Genomic DNA, 19,197 nt, shown 5'->3' with positions numbered 1-19,197 from the left:
GGGGCTCCCATCCGGGAGCCGGGTTCCCAGAGGATGCCACCGGACGTCGCCTCGCACGCCCCGCCCCTCCCAGACTCCTTCTCCAGGCGCACGAAACGCGCCGGGGCCGCCTGCTCCTGGGACAGCCCACGGGGGTCTCTGGCAAGGGCGGGAGACGGCCGGGGCTGGGAGGCTTGGGGCCGGCGGCGTCGGGGCGCTTGCGGCGGGGGGAGGGGAGCGGTCGCCTTCCGCTCGGCGGGCGGCGGGTCCCGGGGCCCCGCCCCGGGGGCCGTGGAATCATCTGGCGGGCAGGACAGGCCGGGGCGGCCTGGAGCGCGCAGCGGGCCCCGGGCGCGGGCGCGCTGGGGCTCGGCGGGCCGCCCGGCACGGGGCGGCCGAGAAAGGAAAGAGAGCAAGGAAGGAAAAGGAGAGAGAGGGCCAAAGAAAAAGCCTACGGCACCCGGTATTCCCAGGCGGTCTCCCATCCAAGTACTAACCAGGCCCGACCCTGCTTAGCTTCCGAGATCAGACGAGATCGGGCGCGTTCAGGGTGGTATGGCCGTAGACGCTGGAGGCGGCCTCCCGGCGCCCCAAGAGCCTGCGCCTGCTCCCCTCCGCGGTCCCCGGGCCCCCGCACGCCCCGGCTGCGCCCGCGCCGCCTGCCGCGCGCCTCCCCGGGCCCCCGGAGACCGCTGCGGTGCGGGGCCCTGCCGGGGCGGCGCGCGCTTCCCTTCCCGAGCCCAGGGACGGTGCGGGGGGGGGGGGCGGGGGGGTAGGGGAACCACAGCGCTTTTGCGGGAGGGACGCCCTGGGGGGCGCCCAAGGGGGTGCCCTCCCCACCCGCTCCGGACGCGGCCCCCTTGCGGGTGGCGGAGGGCGGGGACCGCCCCCGGCCTCCCGGGCCCCCCGCAAGCCGCCTCGGGATGGGGGGGGTGGGGGGTGGGGGGGGCGCGGCGTTGCCTGGGCCCCCGGCCGGGTGCCTCCCCTGTAGGCGGCTTGCGGGATCGCGCCGTTCCCCGCCTTTCGGGGCACCGGGTCCCCCAAGGGGGACTCTGCGGTCTTCCCCGGCATAGCGCCGTCCGACGGGGCGCCACGCCGTCTGGGCGTGCCCTGTGGATCCCGGGAGGCGCCCTTCAGTGATGGTGGGGCCGGGGCTCCCATCCGGGAGCCGGGTTCCCAGAGGATGCCACCGGACGTCGCCTCGCACGCCCCGCCCCTCCCAGACGCCTTCTCCAGGCGCAGGAAACGCGCCGGGGCCGCCTGCTCCTGGGACAGCCCACGGGGGTCTCTGGCAAGGGCGGGAGACGGCCGGGGCTGGGAGGCTTGGGGCCGGCGGCGTCGGGGCGCTTGCGGCGGGGGGAGGGGAGCGGTCGCCTTCGGCTCGGCGGGCGGCGGGGCCCGGGGCCCCGCCCCGGGGGCCGTGGAAACATCTGGCGGGCAGGACAGGCCGGGGCGGCCTGAGCGCGCAGCGGGTCCCGGGCGCGGGCGCGCTGGCGCTCGGCGGGCCGCCCGGCACGGGGCGGCCGAGAAAGGAAAGAGAGCAAGGAAGGAAAAGGAGAGAGAGGGCCAAAGAAAAAGCCTAAGGCACCCGGTATTCCCAGGCGGTCTCCCATCCAAGTAATAACCAGGCCCGACCCTGCTTAGCTTCCGAGATCAGACGAGATCGGGCGCGTTCAGGGTGGTATGGCCGTAGACGCTGGAGGCGGCCTCCCCGCGCCCCAAGAGCCCGCGCCTCCTCCGCCTCCGCGGCCCCCGGGCCCCCGCACGCCCCGGCTGCGCCCGCGCCGCCTGCCGCGCGCCTCCCCGGGACCCCGGAGACCCCCGCGGTGCGGGGCCCTGCCGGGGCGGCGCGCGCTTCCCTTCCCGAGCCCAGGGACGGTGCGGGGGGCGGGGGGGGGGGACGACGACGACGACAGCGCTTTTGCGGGAGGGACGCCCTGGGGGGCGCCCAAGGGGGTGCCCTCCCCACCCGCTCCGGACGCGGCCCCCTTGCGGGTGGCGGAGGGCGGGGACCGCCCCCGGCCTCCCGGGCCACCCGCAAGCCGCCTCGGGATGGGGGGGTGGGAGGTGCGGGGGGCGCGGAGTTGCCTGGGCCCCCTGCCGGGTGCCTCCCCTGTGGGCGGCTTGCGGGATCGCGCCGTTCCCCGCCTTTCGGGGCACCGGGTCCCCCAAGGGGGACTCTGCGGTCTTCCCCGGCATAGCGCGGTCCGACGGGGCGCCACGCCGTCTCGGCGTGCCCTGTGGATCCCGGGAGGCGCCCTTCAGTGATGGTGGGGCCGGGGCTCCCATCCGGGAGCCGGGTTCCCAGAGGATGCCACCGGACGTCGCCTCGCACGCCCCGCCCCTCCCGCCCCTCCCAGACACCTTCTCCAGGCGCACCAAACGCGCCCGGGCCGCCTGCTCCTGGGACAGCCCACGGGGGTCTCTGCCAAGGGCGGGAGACGGCTGGGGCTGGGAGGCTTGGGGCCGGCGGCGTCGTGGGCAGCGGAGCGGCCGCGTTGCGCTGGGCGGGCGGCGGGGCCCGGGGCCCCGCCCCGGGGGCCGTGGAAACATCTGGCGGGCAGGACAGGCCCGGGCGGCTTGGAGCGCGCAGCGAGTCCCTGGCGCGGGCGTGCTGGGGCTCGGCGGTCCGCCCGGCAGGGGGCGGCCGAGAAAGGAAAGAGAGCAAGGAAGGAAAAGGAGAGAGAGGGCCAAAGAAAAAGCCTATGGCACCCGGTATTCCCAGGCGGTCTCCCATCCAAGTACTAACCAGGCCCGACCCTGCTTAGCTTCCGAGATCAGACGAGATCGGGCGCGTTCAGGGTGGTATGGCCGTAGACGCTGGAGGCGGCCTCCCGGCGCCCCAAGAGCCCGCGCCTCCTCCGCCTCCGCGGCCCCCGGGCCCCCGCACGCCCCGGCTGCGCCCGCGCCGCCTGCCGCGCGCCTCCCCGGGACCCCGGAGACCCCCGCGGTGCGGGGCCCTGCCGGGGCGGCGCGCGCTTCCCTTCCCGAGCCCAGGGACGGTGCGGGGGGCGGGGGGGGGGACGACGACGACGAAAGCGCTTTTGCGGGAGGGACGCCCTGGGGGGCGCCCAAGGGGGTGCCCTCCCCACCCGCTCCGGACGCGGCCCCCTTGCGGGTGGCGGAGGGCGGGGACCGCCCCCGGCCTCCCGGGCCACCCGCAAGCCGCCTCGGGATGGGGGGGTGGGAGTTGCGGGGGGCGCGGCGTTGCCTGGGCCCCCTGCCGGGTGCCTCCCCTGTGGGCGGCTTGCGGGATCGCGCCGTTCCCCGCCTTTCGGGGCACCGGGTCCCCCAAGGGGGACTCTGCGGTCTTCCCCGGCATAGCGCGGTCCGACGGGGCGCCACGCCGTCTCGGCGTGCCCTGTGGATCCCGGGAGGCGCCCTTCAGTGATGGTGGGGCCGGGGCTCCCATCCGGGAGCCGGGTTCCCAGAGGATGCCACCGGACGTCGCCTCGCACGCCCCGCCCCTCCCGCCCCTCCCAGACACCTTCTCCAGGCGCACCAAACGCGCCCGGGCCGCCTGCTCCTGGGACAGCCCACGGGGGTCTCTGCCAAGGGCGGGAGACGGCTGGGGCTGGGAGGCTTGGGGCCGGCGGCGTCGTGGGCAGCGGAGCGGCCGCGTTGTGCTGGGCGGGCGGCGGGGCCCGGGGCCCCGCCCCGGGGGCCGTGGAAACATCTGGCGGGCAGGACAGGCCGGGGCGGCTTGGAGCGCGCAGCGGGTCCCTGGCGCGGGCGTGCTGGGGCTCGGCGGTCCGCCCGGCAGGGGGCGGCCGAGAAAGGAAAGAGAGCAAGGAAGGAAAAGGAGAGAGAGGGCCAAAGAAAAAGCCTATGGCACCCGGTATTCCCAGGCGGTCTCCCATCCAAGTACTAACCAGGCCCGACCCTGCTTAGCTTCCGAGATCAGACGAGATCGGGCGCGTTCAGGGTGGTATGGCCGTAGACGCTGGAGGCGGCCTCCCGGCGCCCCAAGAGCCCGCGCCTGCTCCCCTCCGCGGCCCCCGGGCCCCCGCACGCCCCGGCTGCGCCCGCGCCGCCTGCCGCGCGCCGCCCCGGGCCCCCGGAGACCGCTGCCGTGCGGGGCCCTGCCGGGGCGGCGCGCGCTTCCCTTCCCGAGCCCAGGGACGGTGCGGGGGGGGGGGCGGGGGGGTAGGGGAACCACAGCGCTTTTGCGGGAGGGACGCCCTGGGGGGCGCCCAAGGGGGTGCCCTCCCCACCCGCTCCGGACGCGGCCCCCTTGCGGGTGGCGGAGGGCGGGGACCGCCCCCGGCCTCCCGGACCCCCCGCAAGCCGCCTCGGGATGGGGGGGGTGGGGGGTGGGGGGGGCGCGGCGTTGCCTGGGCTCCCGGCCGGGTGCCTCCCCTGTAGGCGGCTTGCGGGATCGCGCCGTTCCCCGCCTTTCGGGGCACCGGGTCCCCCAAGGGGGACTCTGCGGTCTTCCCCGGCATAGCGCCGTCCGACGGGGCGCCACGCCGTCTCGGCGTGCCCTGTGGATCCCGGGAGGCGCCCTTCAGTGATGGTGGGGCCGGGGCTCCCATCCGGGAGCCGGGTTCCCAGAGGATGCCACCGGACTTCGCCTCGCACGCCCCGCCCCTCCCAGACTCCTTCTCCAGGCGCACGAAACGCGCCGGGGCCGCCTGCTCCTGGGACAGCCCACGGGGGTCTCTGGCAAGGGCGGGAGACGGCCGGGGCTGGGAGGCTTGGGGCCGGCGGCGTCGGGGCGCTTGCGGCGGGGGGAGGGGAGCGGTCGCCTTCCGCTCGGCGGGCGGCGGGTCCCGGGGCCCCGCCCCGGGGGCCGTGGAAACATCTGGCGGGCAGGACAGGCCGGGGCGGCCTGGAGCGCGCAGCGGGCCCCGGGCGCGGGCGCGCTGGGGCTCGGCGGGCCGCCAGGCTCGGGGCGGCCGAGAAAGGAAAGAGAGCAAGGAAGGAAAAGGAGAGAGAGGGCCAAAGAAAAAGCCTACGGCACCCGGTATTCCCGGGCGGTCTCCCATCCAAGTACTAACCAGGCCCGACCCTGCTTAGCTTCCGAGATCAGACGAGATCGGGCGCGTTCAGGGTGGTATGGCCGTAGACGCTGGAGGCGGCCTCCCGGCGCCCCAAGAGCCCGCGCCTCCTCCGCCTCCGCGGCCCCCGGGCCCCCGCACGCCCCGGCTGCGCCCGCGCCGCCTGCCGCGCGCCTCCCCGGGACCCCGGAGACCCCCGCGGTTCGGGGCCCTGCCGGGGCGGCGCGCGCTTCCCTTCCCGAGCCCAGGGACGGTGCGGGGGGCGGGGGGGGGGACGACGACGACGACAGCGCTTTTGCGGGAGGGACGCCCTGGGGGGCGCCCTAGGGGGTGCCCTCCCCACCGGCTCCGGACACGGCCCCCTTGCGGGTGGCGGAGGGCGGGGACCGCCCCCGGCCTCCCGGGCCACCCGCAAGCCGCCGGGGGGATGGGGTGGGGGTTGCGCGGCGTTGCCTGGGCCCCCTGCCGGGTGCCTCCGCGGCGGGCGGCGCGCGGGATCACGCCGTTCCCCGCCTTTCGGGGCACCGGGTCCCCCAAGGGGGACTCTGCGGTCTTCCCCGGCATAGCGCGGTCCGACGGGGCGCCACGCCGTCTGGGCGTGCCCTGTGGATCCCGGGAGGCGCCCTTCAGTGATGGTGGGGCCGGGGCTCCCATCCGGGAGCCGGGTTCCCAGAGGATGCCACCGGACGTCGCCTCGCACGCCCCGCCCCTCCCAGACGCCTTCTCCAGGCGCACGAAACGCGCCGGGGGCCGCCTGCTCCTGGGACAGCCCACGGGGGTCTCTGGCAAGGGCGGGAGACGGCCGGGGCTGGGAGGCTTGGGGCCGGCGGCGTCGGGGCGCTTGCGGCGGGGGGAGGGGAGCGGTCGCCTTCGGCTCGGCGGGCGGCGGGTCCCGGGGCCCTGCCCCGGGGGCCGTGGAAACATCTGGCGGGCAGGACAGGCCGGGGCGGCCTGAGCGCGCAGCGGGTCCCGGGCGCGGGCGCGCTGGCGCTCGGCGGGCCGCCCGGCACGGGGCGGCCGAGAAAGGAAAGAGAGCAAGGAAGGAAAAGGAGAGAGAGGGCCAAAGAAAAAGCCTACGGCACCCGGTATTCCCAGGCGGTCTCCCATCCAAGTACTAACCAGGCCCGACCCTGCTTAGCTTCCGAGATCAGACGAGATCGGGCGCGTTCAGGGTGGTATGGCCGTAGACGCTGGAGGCGGCCTCCCGGCGCCCCAAGAGCCCGCGCCTCCTCCGCCTCCGCGGCCCCCGGGCCCCCGCACGCCCCGGCTGCGCCCGCGCCGCCTGCCGCGCGCCTCCCCGGGCCCCCGGAGACCCCCGCGGTGCGGGGCCCTGCCGGGGCGGCGCGCGCTTCCCTTCCCGAGCCCAGGGACGGTGCGGGGGGGGGGCGGGGGGGTAGGGGAACCACAGCGCTTTTGCGGGAGGGACGCCCTGGGGGGCGCCCAAGGGGGTGCCCTCCCCACCCGCTCCGGACGCGGCCCCCTTGCGGGTGGCGGAGGGCGGGGACCGCCCCCGGCCTCCCGGGCCACCCGCAAGCCGCCTCGGGATGGGGGGGTGGGAGTTGCGGGGGGCGCGGAGTTGCCTGGGCCCCCTGCCGGGTGCCTCCCCTGTGGGCGGCTTGCGGGATCGCGCCGTTCCCCGCCTTTCGGGGCACCGGGTCCCCCAAGGGGGACTCTGCGGTCTTCCCCGGCATAGCGCGGTCCGACGGGGCGCCACGCCGTCTCGGCGTGCCCTGTGGATCCCGGGAGGCGCCCTTCAGTGATGGTGGGGCCGGGGCTCCCATCCGGGAGCCGGGTTCCCAGAGGATGCCACCGGACGTCGCCTCGCACGCCCCGCCCCTCCCAGACTCCTTCTCCAGGCGCACGAAACGCGCCGGGGCCGCCTGCTCCTGGGACAGCCCACGGGGGTCTCTGGCAAGGGCGGGAGACGGCCGGGGCTGGGAGGCTTGGGGCCGGCGGCGTCGGGGCGCTTGCGGCGGGGGGAGGGGAGCGGTCGCCTTCCGCTCGGCGGGCGGCGGGTCCCGGGGCCCCGCCCCGGGGGCCGTGGAATCATCTGGCGGGCAGGACAGGCCGGGGCGGCCTGGAGCGCGCAGCGGGCCCCGGGCGCGGGCGCGCTGGGGCTCGGCGGGCCGCCCGGCACGGGGCGGCCGAGAAAGGAAAGAGAGCAAGGAAGGAAAAGGAGAGAGAGGGCCAAAGAAAAAGCCTACGGCACCCGGTATTCCCAGGCGGTCTCCCATCCAAGTACTAACCAGGCCCGACCCTGCTTAGCTTCCGAGATCAGACGAGATCGGGCGCGTTCAGGGTGGTATGGCCGTAGACGCTGGAGGCGGCCTCCCGGCGCCCCAAGAGCCTGCGCCTGCTCCCCTCCGCGGTCCCCGGGCCCCCGCACGCCCCGGCTGCGCCCGCGCCGCCTGCCGCGCGCCTCCCCGGGCCCCCGGAGACCGCTGCGGTGCGGGGCCCTGCCGGGGCGGCGCGCGCTTCCCTTCCCGAGCCCAGGGACGGTGCGGGGGGGGGGCGGGGGGGTAGGGGAACCACAGCGCTTTTGCGGGAGGGACGCCCTGGGGGGCGCCCAAGGGGGTGCCCTCCCCACCCGCTCCGGACGCGGCCCCCTTGCGGGTGGCGGAGGGCGGGGACCGCCCCCGGCCTCCCGGGCCCCCCGCAAGCCGCCTCGGGATGGGGGGGGTGGGGGGTGGGGGGGGCGCGGCGTTGCCTGGGCCCCCGGCCGGGTGCCTCCCCTGTAGGCGGCTTGCGGGATCGCGCCGTTCCCCGCCTTTCGGGGCACCGGGTCCCCCAAGGGGGACTCTGCGGTCTTCCCCGGCATAGCGCCGTCCGACGGGGCGCCACGCCGTCTGGGCGTGCCCTGTGGATCCCGGGAGGCGCCCTTCAGTGATGGTGGGGCCGGGGCTCCCATCCGGGAGCCGGGTTCCCAGAGGATGCCACCGGACGTCGCCTCGCACGCCCCGCCCCTCCCAGACGCCTTCTCCAGGCGCAGGAAACGCGCCGGGGCCGCCTGCTCCTGGGACAGCCCACGGGGGTCTCTGGCAAGGGCGGGAGACGGCCGGGGCTGGGAGGCTTGGGGCCGGCGGCGTCGGGGCGCTTGCGGCGGGGGGAGGGGAGCGGTCGCCTTCGGCTCGGCGGGCGGCGGGTCCCGGGGCCCCGCCCCGGGGGCCGTGGAAACATCTGGCGGGCAGGACAGGCCGGGGCGGCCTGAGCGCGCAGCGGGTCCCGGGCGCGGGCGTGCTGGGGCTCGGCGGTCCGCCCGGCAGGGGGCGGCCGAGAAAGGAAAGAGAGCAAGGAAGGAAAAGGAGAGAGAGGGCCAAAGAAAAAGCCTATGGCACCCGGTATTCCCAGGCGGTCTCCCATCCAAGTACTAACCAGGCCCGACCCTGCTTAGCTTCCGAGATCAGACGAGATCGGGCGCGTTCAGGGTGGTATGGCCGTAGACGCTGGAGGCGGCCTCCCGGCGCCCCAAGAGCCCGCGCCTCCTCCGCCTCCGCGGCCCCCGGGCCCCCGCACGCCCCGGCTGCGCCCGCGCCGCCTGCCGCGCGCCTCCCCGGGACCCCGGAGACCCCCGCGGTGCGGGGCCCTGCCGGGGCGGCGCGCGCTTCCCTTCCCGAGCCCAGGGACGGTGCGGGGGGCGGGGGGGGGGACGACGACGACGAAAGCGCTTTTGCGGGAGGGACGCCCTGGGGGGCGCCCAAGGGGGTGCCCTCCCCACCCGCTCCGGACGCGGCCCCCTTGCGGGTGGCGGAGGGCGGGGACCGCCCCCGGCCTCCCGGGCCACCCGCAAGCCGCCTCGGGATGGGGGGGTGGGAGTTGCGGGGGGCGCGGCGTTGCCTGGGCCCCCTGCCGGGTGCCTCCCCTGTGGGCGGCTTGCGGGATCGCGCCGTTCCCCGCCTTTCGGGGCACCGGGTCCCCCAAGGGGGACTCTGCGGTCTTCCCCGGCATAGCGCGGTCCGACGGGGCGCCACGCCGTCTCGGCGTGCCCTGTGGATCCCGGGAGGCGCCCTTCAGTGATGGTGGGGCCGGGGCTCCCATCCGGGAGCCGGGTTCCCAGAGGATGCCACCGGACGTCGCCTCGCACGCCCCGCCCCTCCCGCCCCTCCCAGACACCTTCTCCAGGCGCACCAAACGCGCCCGGGCCGCCTGCTCCTGGGACAGCCCACGGGGGTCTCTGCCAAGGGCGGGAGACGGCTGGGGCTGGGAGGCTTGGGGCCGGCGGCGTCGTGGGCAGCGGAGCGGCCGCGTTGCGCTGGGCGGGCGGCGGGGCCCGGGGCCCCGCCCCGGGGGCCGTGGAAACATCTGGCGGGCAGGACAGGCCGGGGCGGCTTGGAGCGCGCAGCGGGTCCCTGGCGCGGGCGTGCTGGGGCTCGGCGGTCCGCCCGGCAGGGGGCGGCCGAGAAAGGAAAGAGAGCAAGGAAGGAAAAGGAGAGAGAGGGCCAAAGAAAAAGCCTATGGCACCCGGTATTCCCAGGCGGTCTCCCATCCAAGTACTAACCAGGCCCGACCCTGCTTAGCTTCCGAGATCAGACGAGATCGGGCGCGTTCAGGGTGGTATGGCCGTAGACGCTGGAGGCGGCCTCCCGGCGCCCCAAGAGCCCGCGCCTGCTCCCCTCCGCGGCCCCCGGGCCCCCGCACGCCCCGGCTGCGCCCGCGCCGCCTGCCGCGCGCCGCCCCGGGCCCCCGGAGACCGCTGCCGTGCGGGGCCCTGCCGGGGCGGCGCGCGCTTCCCTTCCCGAGCCCAGGGACGGTGCGGGGGGGGGGCGGGGGGGTAGGGGAACCACAGCGCTTTTGCGGGAGGGACGCCCTGGGGGGCGCCCAAGGGGGTGCCCTCCCCACCCGCTCCGGACGCGGCCCCCTTGCGGGTGGCGGAGGGCGGGGACCGCCCCCGGCCTCCCGGACCCCCCGCAAGCCGCCTCGGGATGGGGGGGGTGGGGGGTGGGGGGGGCGCGGCGTTGCCTGGGCCCCCGGCCGGGTGCCTCCCCTGTAGGCGGCTTGCGGGATCGCGCCGTTCCCCGCCTTTCGGGGCACCGGGTCCCCAAGGGGGACTCTGCGGTCTTCCCCGGCATAGCGCCGTCCGACGGGGCGCCACGCCGTCTCGGCGTGCCCTGTGGATCCCGGGAGGCGCCCTTCAGTGATGGTGGGGCCGGGGCTCCCATCCGGGAGCCGGGTTCCCAGAGGATGCCACCGGACTTCGCCTCGCACGCCCCGCCCCTCCCAGACTCCTTCTCCAGGCGCACGAAACGCGCCGGGGCCGCCTGCTCCTGGGACAGCCCACGGGGGTCTCTGGCAAGGGCGGGAGACGGCCGGGGCTGGGAGGCTTGGGGCCGGCGGCGTCGGGGCGCTTGCGGCGGGGGGAGGGGAGCGGTCGCCTTCCGCTCGGCGGGCGGCGGGTCCCGGGGCCCCGCCCCGGGGGCCGTGGAAACATCTGGCGGGCAGGACAGGCCGGGGCGGCCTGGAGCGCGCAGCGGGCCCCGGGCGCGGGCGCGCTGGGGCTCGGCGGGCCGCCAGGCACGGGGCGGCCGAGAAAGGAAAGAGAGCAAGGAAGGAAAAGGAGAGAGAGGGCCAAAGAAAAAGCCTATGGCACCCGGTATTCCCAGGCGGTCTCCCATCCAAGTACTAACCAGGCCCGACCCTGCTTAGCTTCCGAGATCAGACGAGATCGGGCGCGTTCAGGGTGGTATGGCCGTAGACGCTGGAGGCGGCCTCCCGGCGCCCCAAGAGCCCGCGCCTGCTCCCCTCCGCGGCCCCGGGACCCCCGCACGCCCCGGCTGCGCCCGCGCCGCCTGCCGCGCGCCGCCCCGGGCCCCCGGAGACCGCTGCCGTGCGGGGCCCTGCCGGGGCGGCGCGCGCTTCCCTTCCCGAGCCCAGGGACGGTGCGCGGGGGGGGCGGGGGGGTAGGGGAACCACAGCGCTTTTGCGGGAGGGACGCCCTGGGGGGCGCCCAAGGGGGTGCCCTCCCCACCCGCTCCGGACGCGGCCCCCTTGCGGGTGGCGGAGGGCGGGGACCGCCCCCGGCCTCCCGGGCCCCCCGCAAGCCGCCTCGGGATGGGGGGGGTGGGGGGTGGGGGGGGCGCGGCGTTGCCTGGGCCCCCGGCCGGGTGCCTCCCCTGTAGGCGGCTTGCGGGATCGCGCCGTTCCCCGCCTTTCGGGGCACCGGGTCCCCCAAGGGGGACTCTGCGGTCTTCCCCGGCATAGCGCCGTCCGACGGGGCGCCACGCCGTCTGGGCGTGCCCTGTGGATCCCGGGAGGCGCCCTTCAGTGATGGTGGGGCCGGGGCTCCCATCCGGGAGCCGGGTTCCCAGAGGATGCCACCGGACGTCGCCTCGCACGCCCCGCCCCTCCCAGACGCCTTCTCCAGGCGCAGGAAACGCGCCGGGGCCGCCTGCTCCTGGGACAGCCCACGGGGGTCTCTGGCAAGGGCGGGAGACGGCCGGGGCTGGGAGGCTTGGGGCCGGCGGCGTCGCGGCGCTTGCGGCGGGGGGAGGGGAGCGGTCGCCTTCCGCTCGGCGGGCGGCGGGTCCCGGGGCCCCGCCCCGGGGGCCGTGGAAACATCTGGCGGGCAGGACAGGCCGGGGCGGCCTGGAGCGCGCAGCGGGCCCCGGGCGCGGGCGCGCTGGGGCTCGGCGGGCCGCCCGGCACGGGGCGGCCGAGAAAGGAAAGAGAGCAAGGAAGGAAAAGGAGAGAGAGGGCCAAAGAAAAAGCCTACGGCACCCGGTATTCCCAGGCGGTCTCCCATCCAAGTACTAACCAGGCCCGACCCTGCTTAGCTTCCGAGATCAGACGAGATCGGGCGCGTTCAGGGTGGTATGGCCGTAGACGCTGGAGGCGGCCTCCCGGCGCCCCAAGAGCCCGCGCCTGCTCCCCTCCGCGGCCCCCGGACCCCCGCACGCCCCGGCTGCGCCCGCGCCGCCTGCCGCGCGCCGCCCCGGGCCCCCGGAGACCCCCGCGGTGCGGGGCCCTGCCGGGGCGGCGCGCGCTTCCCTTCCCGAGCCCAGGGACGGTGCGGGGGGCGGGGGGGGGGACGACGACGACGACAGCGCTTTTGCGGGAGGGACGCCCTGGGGGGCGCCCAAGGGGGTGCCCTCCCCACCCGCTCCGGACGCGGCCCCCTTGCGGGTGGCGGAGGGCGGGGACCGCCCCCGGCCTCCCGGGCCCCCCGCAAGCCGCCTCGGGATGGGGGGGGTGGGGGGTGGGGGGGGCGCGGCGTTGCCTGGGCCCCCGGCCGGGTGCCTCCCCTGTAGGCGGCTTGCGGGATCGCGCCGTTCCCCGCCTTTCGGGGCACCGGGTCCCCCAAGGGGGACTCTGCGGTCTTCCCCGGCATAGCGCCGTCCGACGGGGCGCCACGCCGTCTGGGCGTGCCCTGTGGATCCCGGGAGGCGCCCTTCAGTGATGGTGGGGCCGGGGCTCCCATCCGGGAGCCGGGTTCCCAGAGGATGCCACCGGACGTCGCCTCGCACGCCCCGCCCCTCCCAGACGCCTTCTCCAGGCGCAGGAAACGCGCCGGGGCCGCCTGCTCCTGGGACAGCCCACGGGGGTCTCTGGCAAGGGCGGGAGACGGCCGGGGCTGGGAGGCTTGGGGCCGGCGGCGTCGGGGCGCTTGCGGCGGGGGGAGGGGAGCGGTCGCCTTCGGCTCGGCGGGCGGCGGGTCCCGGGGCCCCGCCCCGGGGGCCGTGGAAACATCTGGCGGGCAGGACAGGCCGGGGCGGCCTGAGCGCGCAGCGGGTCCCGGGCGCGGGCGTGCTGGGGCTCGGCGGTCCGCCCGGCAGGGGGCGGCCGAGAAAGGAAAGAGAGCAAGGAAGGAAAAGGAGAGAGAGGGCCAAAGAAAAAGCCTATGGCACCCGGTATTCCCAGGCGGTCTCCCATCCAAGTACTAACCAGGCCCGACCCTGCTTAGCTTCCGAGATCAGACGAGATCGGGCGCGTTCAGGGTGGTATGGCCGTAGACGCTGGAGGCGGCCTCCCGGCGCCCCAAGAGCCCGCGCCTCCTCCGCCTCCGCGGCCCCCGGGCCCCCGCACGCCCCGGCTGCGCCCGCGCCGCCTGCCGCGCGCCTCCCCGGGACCCCGGAGACCCCCGCGGTGCGGGGCCCTGCCGGGGCGGCGCGCGCTTCCCTTCCCGAGCCCAGGGACGGTGCGGGGGGCGGGGGGGGGGACGACGACGACGAAAGCGCTTTTGCGGGAGGGACGCCCTGGGGGGCGCCCAAGGGGGTGCCCTCCCCACCCGCTCCGGACGCGGCCCCCTTGCGGGTGGCGGAGGGCGGGGACCGCCCCCGGCCTCCCGGGCCACCCGCAAGCCGCCTCGGGATGGGGGGGTGGGAGTTGCGGGGGGCGCGGCGTTGCCTGGGCCCCCTGCCGGGTGCCTCCCCTGTGGGCGGCTTGCGGGATCGCGCCGTTCCCCGCCTTTCGGGGCACCGGGTCCCCCAAGGGGGACTCTGCGGTCTTCCCCGGCATAGCGCGGTCCGACGGGGCGCCACGCCGTCTCGGCGTGCCCTGTGGATCCCGGGAGGCGCCCTTCAGTGATGGTGGGGCCGGGGCTCCCATCCGGGAGCCGGGTTCCCAGAGGATGCCACCGGACGTCGCCTCGCACGCCCCGCCCCTCCCGCCCCTCCCAGACACCTTCTCCAGGCGCACCAAACGCGCCCGGGCCGCCTGCTCCTGGGACAGCCCACGGGGGTCTCTGCCAAGGGCGGGAGACGGCTGGGGCTGGGAGGCTTGGGGCCGGCGGCGTCGTGGGCAGCGGAGCGGCCGCGTTGCGCTGGGCGGGCGGCGGGGCCCGGGGCCCCGCCCCGGGGGCCGTGGAAACATCTGGCGGGCAGGACAGGCCGGGGCGGCTTGGAGCGCGCAGCGGGTCCCTGGCGCGGGCGTGCTGGGGCTCGGCGGTCCGCCCGGCAGGGGGCGGCCGAGAAAGGAAAGAGAGCAAGGAAGGAAAAGGAGAGAGAGGGCCAAAGAAAAAGCCTATGGCACCCGGTATTCCCAGGCGGTCTCCCATCCAAGTACTAACCAGGCCCGACCCTGCTTAGCTTCCGAGATCAGACGAGATCGGGCGCGTTCAGGGTGGTATGGCCGTAGACGCTGGAGGCGGCCTCCCGGCGCCCCAAGAGCCCGCGCCTGCTCCCCTCCGCGGCCCCGGGACCCCCGCACGCCCCGGCTGCGCCCGCGCCGCCTGCCGCGCGCCGCCCCGGGCCCCCGGAGACCGCTGCCGTGCGGGGCCCTGCCGGGGCGGCGCGCGCTTCCCTTCCCGAGCCCAGGGACGGTGCGCGGGGGGGGCGGGGGGGTAGGGGAACCACAGCGCTTTTGCGGGAGGGACGCCCTGGGGGGCGCCCAAGGGGGTGCCCTCCCCACCCGCTCCGGACGCGGCCCCCTTGCGGGTGGCGGAGGGCGGGGACCGCCCCCGGCCTCCCGGGCCCCCCGCAAGCCGCCTCGGGATGGGGGGGGTGGGGGGTGGGGGGGGCGCGGCGTTGCCTGGGCCCCCGGCCGGGTGCCTCCCCTGTAGGCGGCTTGCGGGATCGCGCCGTTCCCCGCCTTTCGGGGCACCGGGTCCCCCAAGGGGGACTCTGCGGTCTTCCCCGGCATAGCGCCGTCCGACGGGGCGCCACGCCGTCTGGGCGTGCCCTGTGGATCCCGGGAGGCGCCCTTCAGTGATGGTGGGGCCGGGGCTCCCATCCGGGAGCCGGGTTCCCAGAGGATGCCACCGGACGTCGCCTCGCACGCCCCGCCCCTCCCAGACGCCTTCTCCAGGCGCAGGAAACGCGCCGGGGCCGCCTGCTCCTGGGACAGCCCACGGGGGTCTCTGGCAAGGGCGGGAGACGGCCGGGGCTGGGAGGCTTGGGGCCGGCGGCGTCGCGGCGCTTGCGGCGGGGGGAGGGGAGCGGTCGCCTTCCGCTCGGCGGGCGGCGGGTCCCGGGGCCCCGCCCCGGGGGCCGTGGAAACATCTGGCGGGCAGGACAGGCCGGGGCGGCCTGGAGCGCGCAGCGGGCCCCGGGCGCGGGCGCGCTGGGGCTCGGCGGGCCGCCCGGCACGGGGCGGCCGAGAAAGGAAAGAGAGCAAGGAAGGAAAAGGAGAGAGAGGGCCAAAGAAAAAGCCTACGGCACCCGGTATTCCCAGGCGGTCTCCCATCCAAGTACTAACCAGGCCCGACCCTGCTTAGCTTCCGAGATCAGACGAGATCGGGCGCGTTCAGGGTGGTATGGCCGTAGACGCTGGAGGCGGCCTCCCGGCGCCCCAAGAGCCCGCGCCTGCTCCCCTCCGCGGCCCCCGGACCCCCGCACGCCCCGGCTGCGCCCGCGCCGCCTGCCGCGCGCCGCCCCGGGCCCCCGGAGACCCCCGCGGTGCGGGGCCCTGCCGGGGCGGCGCGCGCTTCCCTTCCCGAGCCCAGGGACGGTGCGGGGGGCGGGGGGGGGGACGACGACGACGACAGCGCTTTTGCGGGAGGGACGCCCTGGGGGGCGCCCAAGGGGGTGCCCTCCCCACCCGCTCCGGACGCGGCCCCCTTGCGGGTGGCGGAGGGCGGGGACCGCCCCCGGCCTCCCGGGCCCCCCGCAAGCCGCCTCGGGATGGGGGGGGTGGGGGGTGGGGGGGGCGCGGCGTTGCCTGGGCCCCCGGCCGGGTGCCTCCCCTGTAGGCGGCTTGCGGGATCGCGCCGTTCCCCGCCTTTCGGGGCACCGGGTCCCCCAAGGGGGACTCTGCGGTCTTCCCCGGCATAGCGCCGTCCGACGGGGCGCCACGCCGTCTGGGCGTGCCCTGTGGATCCCGGGAGGCGCCCTTCAGTGATGGTGGGGCCGGGGCTCCCATCCAGGAGCCGGGTTCCCAGAGGATGCCACCGGACGTCGCCTCGCACGCCCCGCCCCTCCCAGACGCCTTCTCCAGGCGCAGGAAACGCGCCGGGGCCGCCTGCTCCTGGGACAGCCCACGGGGGTCTCTGGCAAGGGCGGGAGACGGCCGGGGCTGGGAGGCTTGGGGCCGGCGGCGTCGCGGCGCTTGCGGCGGGGGGAGGGGAGCGGTCGCCTTCCGCTCGGCGGGCGGCGGGTCCCGGGGCCCCGCCCCGGGGGCCGTGGAAACATCTGGCGGGCAGGACAGGCCGGGGCGGCCTGGAGCGCGCAGCGGGCCCCGGGCGCGGGCGCGCTGGGGCTCGGCGGGCCGCCCGGCACGGGGCGGCCGAGAAAGGAAAGAGAGCAAGGAAGGAAAAGGAGAGAGAGGGCCAAAGAAAAAGCCTACGGCACCCGGTATTCCCAGGCGGTCTCCCATCCAAGTACTAACCAGGCCCGACCCTGCTTAGCTTCCGAGATCAGACGAGATCGGGCGCGTTCAGGGTGGTATGGCCGTAGACGCTGGAGGCGGCCTCCCGGCGCCCCAAGAGCCCGCGCCTCCTCCGCCTCCGCGGCCCCCGGGCCCCCGCACGCCCCGGCTGCGCCCGCGCCGCCTGCCGCGCGCCTCCCCGGGACCCCGGAGACCCCCGCGGTGCGGGGCCCTGCCGGGGCGGCGCGCGCTTCCCTTCCCGAGCCCAGGGACGGTGCGGGGGGCGGGGGGGGGGACGACGACGACGACAGCGCTTTTGCGGGAGGGACGCCCTGGGGGGCGCCCAAGGGGGTGCCCTCCCCACCCGCTCCGGACGCGGCCCCCTTGCGGGTGGCGGAGGGCGGGGACCGCCCCCGGCCTCCCGGGCCACCCGCAAGCCGCCTCGGGATGGGGGGGTGGGAGTTGCGGGGGGCGCGGCGTTGCCTGGGCCCCCTGCCGGGTGCCTCCCCTGTGGGCGGCTTGCGGGATCGCGCCGTTCCCCGCCTTTCGGGGCACCGGGTCCCCCAAGGGGGACTCTGCGGTCTTCCCCGGCATAGCGCGGTCCGACGGGGCGCCACGCCGTCTCGGCGTGCCCTGTGGATCCCGGGAGGCGCCCTTCAGTGATGGTGGGGCCGGGGCTCCCATCCGGGAGCCGGGTTCCCAGAGGATGCCACCGGACGTCGCCTCGCACGCCCCGCCCCTCCCGCCCCTCCCAGACACCTTCTCCAGGCGCACCAAACGCGCCCGGGCCGCCTGCTCCTGGGACAGCCCACGGGGGTCTCTGCCAAGGGCGGGAGACGGCTGGGGCTGGGAGGCTTGGGGCCGGCGGCGTCGTGGGCAGCGGAGCGGCCGCGTTGCGCTGGGCGGGCGGCGGGGCCCGGGGCCCCGCCCCGGGGGCCGTGGAAACATCTGGCGGGCAGGACAGGCCGGGGCGGCTTGGAGCGCGCAGCGGGTCCCTGGCGCGGGCGTGCTGGGGCTCGGCGGTCCGCCCGGCAGGGGGCGGCCGAGAAAGGAAAGAGAGCAAGGAAGGAAAAGGAGAGAGAGGGCCAAAGAAAAAGCCTATGGCACCCGGTATTCCCAGGCGGTCTCCCATCCAAGTACTAACCAGGCCCGACCCTGCTTAGCTTCCGAGATCAGACGAGATCGGGCGCGTTCAGGGTGGTATGGCCGTAGACGCTGGAGGCGGCCTCCCGGCGCCCCAAGAGCCCGCGCCTGCTCCCCTCCGCGGCCCCCGGGCCCCCGCACGCCCCGGCTGCGCCCGCGCCGCCTGCCGCGCGCCGCCCCGGGCCCCCGGAGACCGCTGCCGTGCGGGGCCCTGCCGGGGCGGCGCGCGCTTCCCTTCCCGAGCCCAGGGACGGTGCGGGGGGGGGGGCGGGGGGGTAGGGGAACCACAGCGCTTTTGCGGGAGGGACGCCCTGGGGGGCGCCCAAGGGGGTGCCCTCCCCACCCGCTCCGGACGCGGCCCCCTTGCGGGTGGCGGAGGGCGGGGACCGCCCCCGGCCTCCCGGACCCCCCGCAAGCCGCCTCGGGATGGGGGGGGTGGGGGGTGGGGGGGGCGCGGCGTTGCCTGGGCCCCCGGCCGGGTGCCTCCCCTGTAGGCGGCTTGCGGGATCGCGCCGTTCCCCGCCTTTCGGGGCACCGGGTCCCCAAGGGGGACTCTGCGGTCTTCCCCGGCATAGCGCCGTCCGACGGGGCGCCACGCCGTCTCGGCGTGCCCTGTGGATCCCGGGAGGCGCCCTTCAGTGATGGTGGGGCCGGGGCTCCCATCCGGGAGCCGGGTTCCCAGAGGATGCCACCGGACTTCGCCTCGCACGCCCCGCCCCTCCCAGACTCCTTCTCCAGGCGCACGAAACGCGCCGGGGCCGCCTGCTCCTGGGACAGCCCACGGGGGTCTCTGGCAAGGGCGGGAGACGGCCGGGGCTGGGAGGCTTGGGGCCGGCGGCGTCGGGGCGCTTGCGGCGGGGGGAGGGGAGCGGTCGCCTTCCGCTCGGCGGGCGGCGGGTCCCGGGGCCCCGCCCCGGGGGCCGTGGAAACATCTGGCGGGCAGGACAGGCCGGGGCGGCCTGGAGCGCGCAGCGGGCCCCGGGCGCGGGCGCGCTGGGGCTCGGCGGGCCGCCAGGCACGGGGCGGCCGAGAAAGGAAAGAGAGCAAGGAAGGAAAAGGAGAGAGAGGGCCAAAGAAAAAGCCTATGGCACCCGGTATTCCCAGGCGGTCTCCCATCCAAGTACTAACCAGGCCCGACCCTGCTTAGCTTCCGAGATCAGACGAGATCGGGCGCGTTCAGGGTGGTATGGCCGTAGACGCTGGAGGCGGCCTCCCGGCGCCCCAAGAGCCCGCGCCTGCTCCCCTCCGCGGCCCCGGGACCCCCGCACGCCCCGGCTGCGCCCGCGCCGCCTGCCGCGCGCCGCCCCGGGCCCCCGGAGACCGCTGCCGTGCGGGGCCCTGCCGGGGCGGCGCGCGCTTCCCTTCCCGAGCCCAGGGACGGTGCGCGGGGGGGGCGGGGGGGTAGGGGAACCACAGCGCTTTTGCGGGAGGGACGCCCTGGGGGGCGCCCAAGGGGGTGCCCTCCCCACCCGCTCCGGACGCGGCCCCCTTGCGGGTGGCGGAGGGCGGGGACCGCCCCCGGCCTCCCGGGCCCCCCGCAAGCCGCCTCGGGATGGGGGGGGTGGGGGGTGGGGGGGGCGCGGCGTTGCCTGGGCCCCCGGCCGGGTGCCTCCCCTGTAGGCGGCTTGCGGGATCGCGCCGTTCCCCGCCTTTCGGGGCACCGGGTCCCCCAAGGGGGACTCTGCGGTCTTCCCCGGCATAGCGCCGTCCGACGGGGCGCCACGCCGTCTGGGCGTGCCCTGTGGATCCCGGGAGGCGCCCTTCAGTGATGGTGGGGCCGGGGCTCCCATCCGGGAGCCGGGTTCCCAGAGGATGCCACCGGACGTCGCCTCGCACGCCCCGC

General features: G+C 77.4%; 17 non-coding genes across 17 annotated transcripts; all 17 read right to left on the bottom strand.

Moving 5' to 3' along the window:
* Positions 1 to 427: 427 nt before the first annotated feature.
* On the bottom strand, positions 428 to 546 carry LOC148090268 (5S ribosomal RNA). The gene has a single exon (XR_015713931.1). It is a non-coding gene; the product is annotated as a 5S ribosomal RNA (ribosomal RNA).
* A 1,009-nt stretch (positions 547 to 1,555) lies between these two features.
* Positions 1,556 to 1,674, bottom strand: LOC148090267 (5S ribosomal RNA). The gene has a single exon (XR_015713914.1). It is a non-coding gene; the product is annotated as a 5S ribosomal RNA (ribosomal RNA).
* A 1,005-nt stretch (positions 1,675 to 2,679) lies between these two features.
* Positions 2,680 to 2,798, bottom strand: LOC148090266 (5S ribosomal RNA). The gene has a single exon (XR_015713962.1). It is a non-coding gene; the product is annotated as a 5S ribosomal RNA (ribosomal RNA).
* Positions 2,799 to 3,802: 1,004 nt separating this feature from the next.
* LOC148090265 (5S ribosomal RNA) lies at positions 3,803 to 3,921 on the bottom strand. The gene has a single exon (XR_015713961.1). It is a non-coding gene; the product is annotated as a 5S ribosomal RNA (ribosomal RNA).
* Positions 3,922 to 4,930: 1,009 nt separating this feature from the next.
* LOC148090264 (5S ribosomal RNA) lies at positions 4,931 to 5,049 on the bottom strand. Its single transcript, XR_015713943.1, has one exon. It is a non-coding gene; the product is annotated as a 5S ribosomal RNA (ribosomal RNA).
* Positions 5,050 to 6,049: 1,000 nt separating this feature from the next.
* On the bottom strand, positions 6,050 to 6,168 carry LOC148090263 (5S ribosomal RNA). The gene has a single exon (XR_015713930.1). It is a non-coding gene; the product is annotated as a 5S ribosomal RNA (ribosomal RNA).
* Positions 6,169 to 7,176: 1,008 nt separating this feature from the next.
* LOC148090262 (5S ribosomal RNA) lies at positions 7,177 to 7,295 on the bottom strand. Its single transcript, XR_015713929.1, has one exon. It is a non-coding gene; the product is annotated as a 5S ribosomal RNA (ribosomal RNA).
* Positions 7,296 to 8,302: 1,007 nt separating this feature from the next.
* On the bottom strand, positions 8,303 to 8,421 carry LOC148090261 (5S ribosomal RNA). The gene has a single exon (XR_015713960.1). It is a non-coding gene; the product is annotated as a 5S ribosomal RNA (ribosomal RNA).
* Positions 8,422 to 9,425: 1,004 nt separating this feature from the next.
* Positions 9,426 to 9,544, bottom strand: LOC148090260 (5S ribosomal RNA). Its single transcript, XR_015713959.1, has one exon. It is a non-coding gene; the product is annotated as a 5S ribosomal RNA (ribosomal RNA).
* Positions 9,545 to 10,551: 1,007 nt separating this feature from the next.
* On the bottom strand, positions 10,552 to 10,670 carry LOC148090259 (5S ribosomal RNA). The gene has a single exon (XR_015713958.1). It is a non-coding gene; the product is annotated as a 5S ribosomal RNA (ribosomal RNA).
* A 1,008-nt stretch (positions 10,671 to 11,678) lies between these two features.
* On the bottom strand, positions 11,679 to 11,797 carry LOC148090258 (5S ribosomal RNA). Its single transcript, XR_015713928.1, has one exon. It is a non-coding gene; the product is annotated as a 5S ribosomal RNA (ribosomal RNA).
* Positions 11,798 to 12,805: 1,008 nt separating this feature from the next.
* On the bottom strand, positions 12,806 to 12,924 carry LOC148090257 (5S ribosomal RNA). The gene has a single exon (XR_015713956.1). It is a non-coding gene; the product is annotated as a 5S ribosomal RNA (ribosomal RNA).
* A 1,004-nt stretch (positions 12,925 to 13,928) lies between these two features.
* Positions 13,929 to 14,047, bottom strand: LOC148090256 (5S ribosomal RNA). The gene has a single exon (XR_015713955.1). It is a non-coding gene; the product is annotated as a 5S ribosomal RNA (ribosomal RNA).
* Positions 14,048 to 15,055: 1,008 nt separating this feature from the next.
* On the bottom strand, positions 15,056 to 15,174 carry LOC148090255 (5S ribosomal RNA). The gene has a single exon (XR_015713927.1). It is a non-coding gene; the product is annotated as a 5S ribosomal RNA (ribosomal RNA).
* A 1,009-nt stretch (positions 15,175 to 16,183) lies between these two features.
* On the bottom strand, positions 16,184 to 16,302 carry LOC148090254 (5S ribosomal RNA). Its single transcript, XR_015713926.1, has one exon. It is a non-coding gene; the product is annotated as a 5S ribosomal RNA (ribosomal RNA).
* Positions 16,303 to 17,306: 1,004 nt separating this feature from the next.
* LOC148090253 (5S ribosomal RNA) lies at positions 17,307 to 17,425 on the bottom strand. Its single transcript, XR_015713954.1, has one exon. It is a non-coding gene; the product is annotated as a 5S ribosomal RNA (ribosomal RNA).
* Positions 17,426 to 18,433: 1,008 nt separating this feature from the next.
* LOC148090252 (5S ribosomal RNA) lies at positions 18,434 to 18,552 on the bottom strand. Its single transcript, XR_015713953.1, has one exon. It is a non-coding gene; the product is annotated as a 5S ribosomal RNA (ribosomal RNA).
* Between the last annotated feature and the right edge of the window lie 645 nt (positions 18,553 to 19,197).

Source organism: Miniopterus natalensis, unplaced genomic scaffold (genome assembly GCF_054644295.1).
Source record: "Miniopterus natalensis isolate mMinNat1 unplaced genomic scaffold, mMinNat1.hap1 Scaffold_75, whole genome shotgun sequence".
Classification (NCBI taxonomy): Eukaryota; Metazoa; Chordata; class Mammalia; order Chiroptera; family Miniopteridae; genus Miniopterus; species Miniopterus natalensis.
Note: the sequence above shows the minus strand (reverse complement) of the source record. Positions and strands in the feature narration are given on the sequence as shown.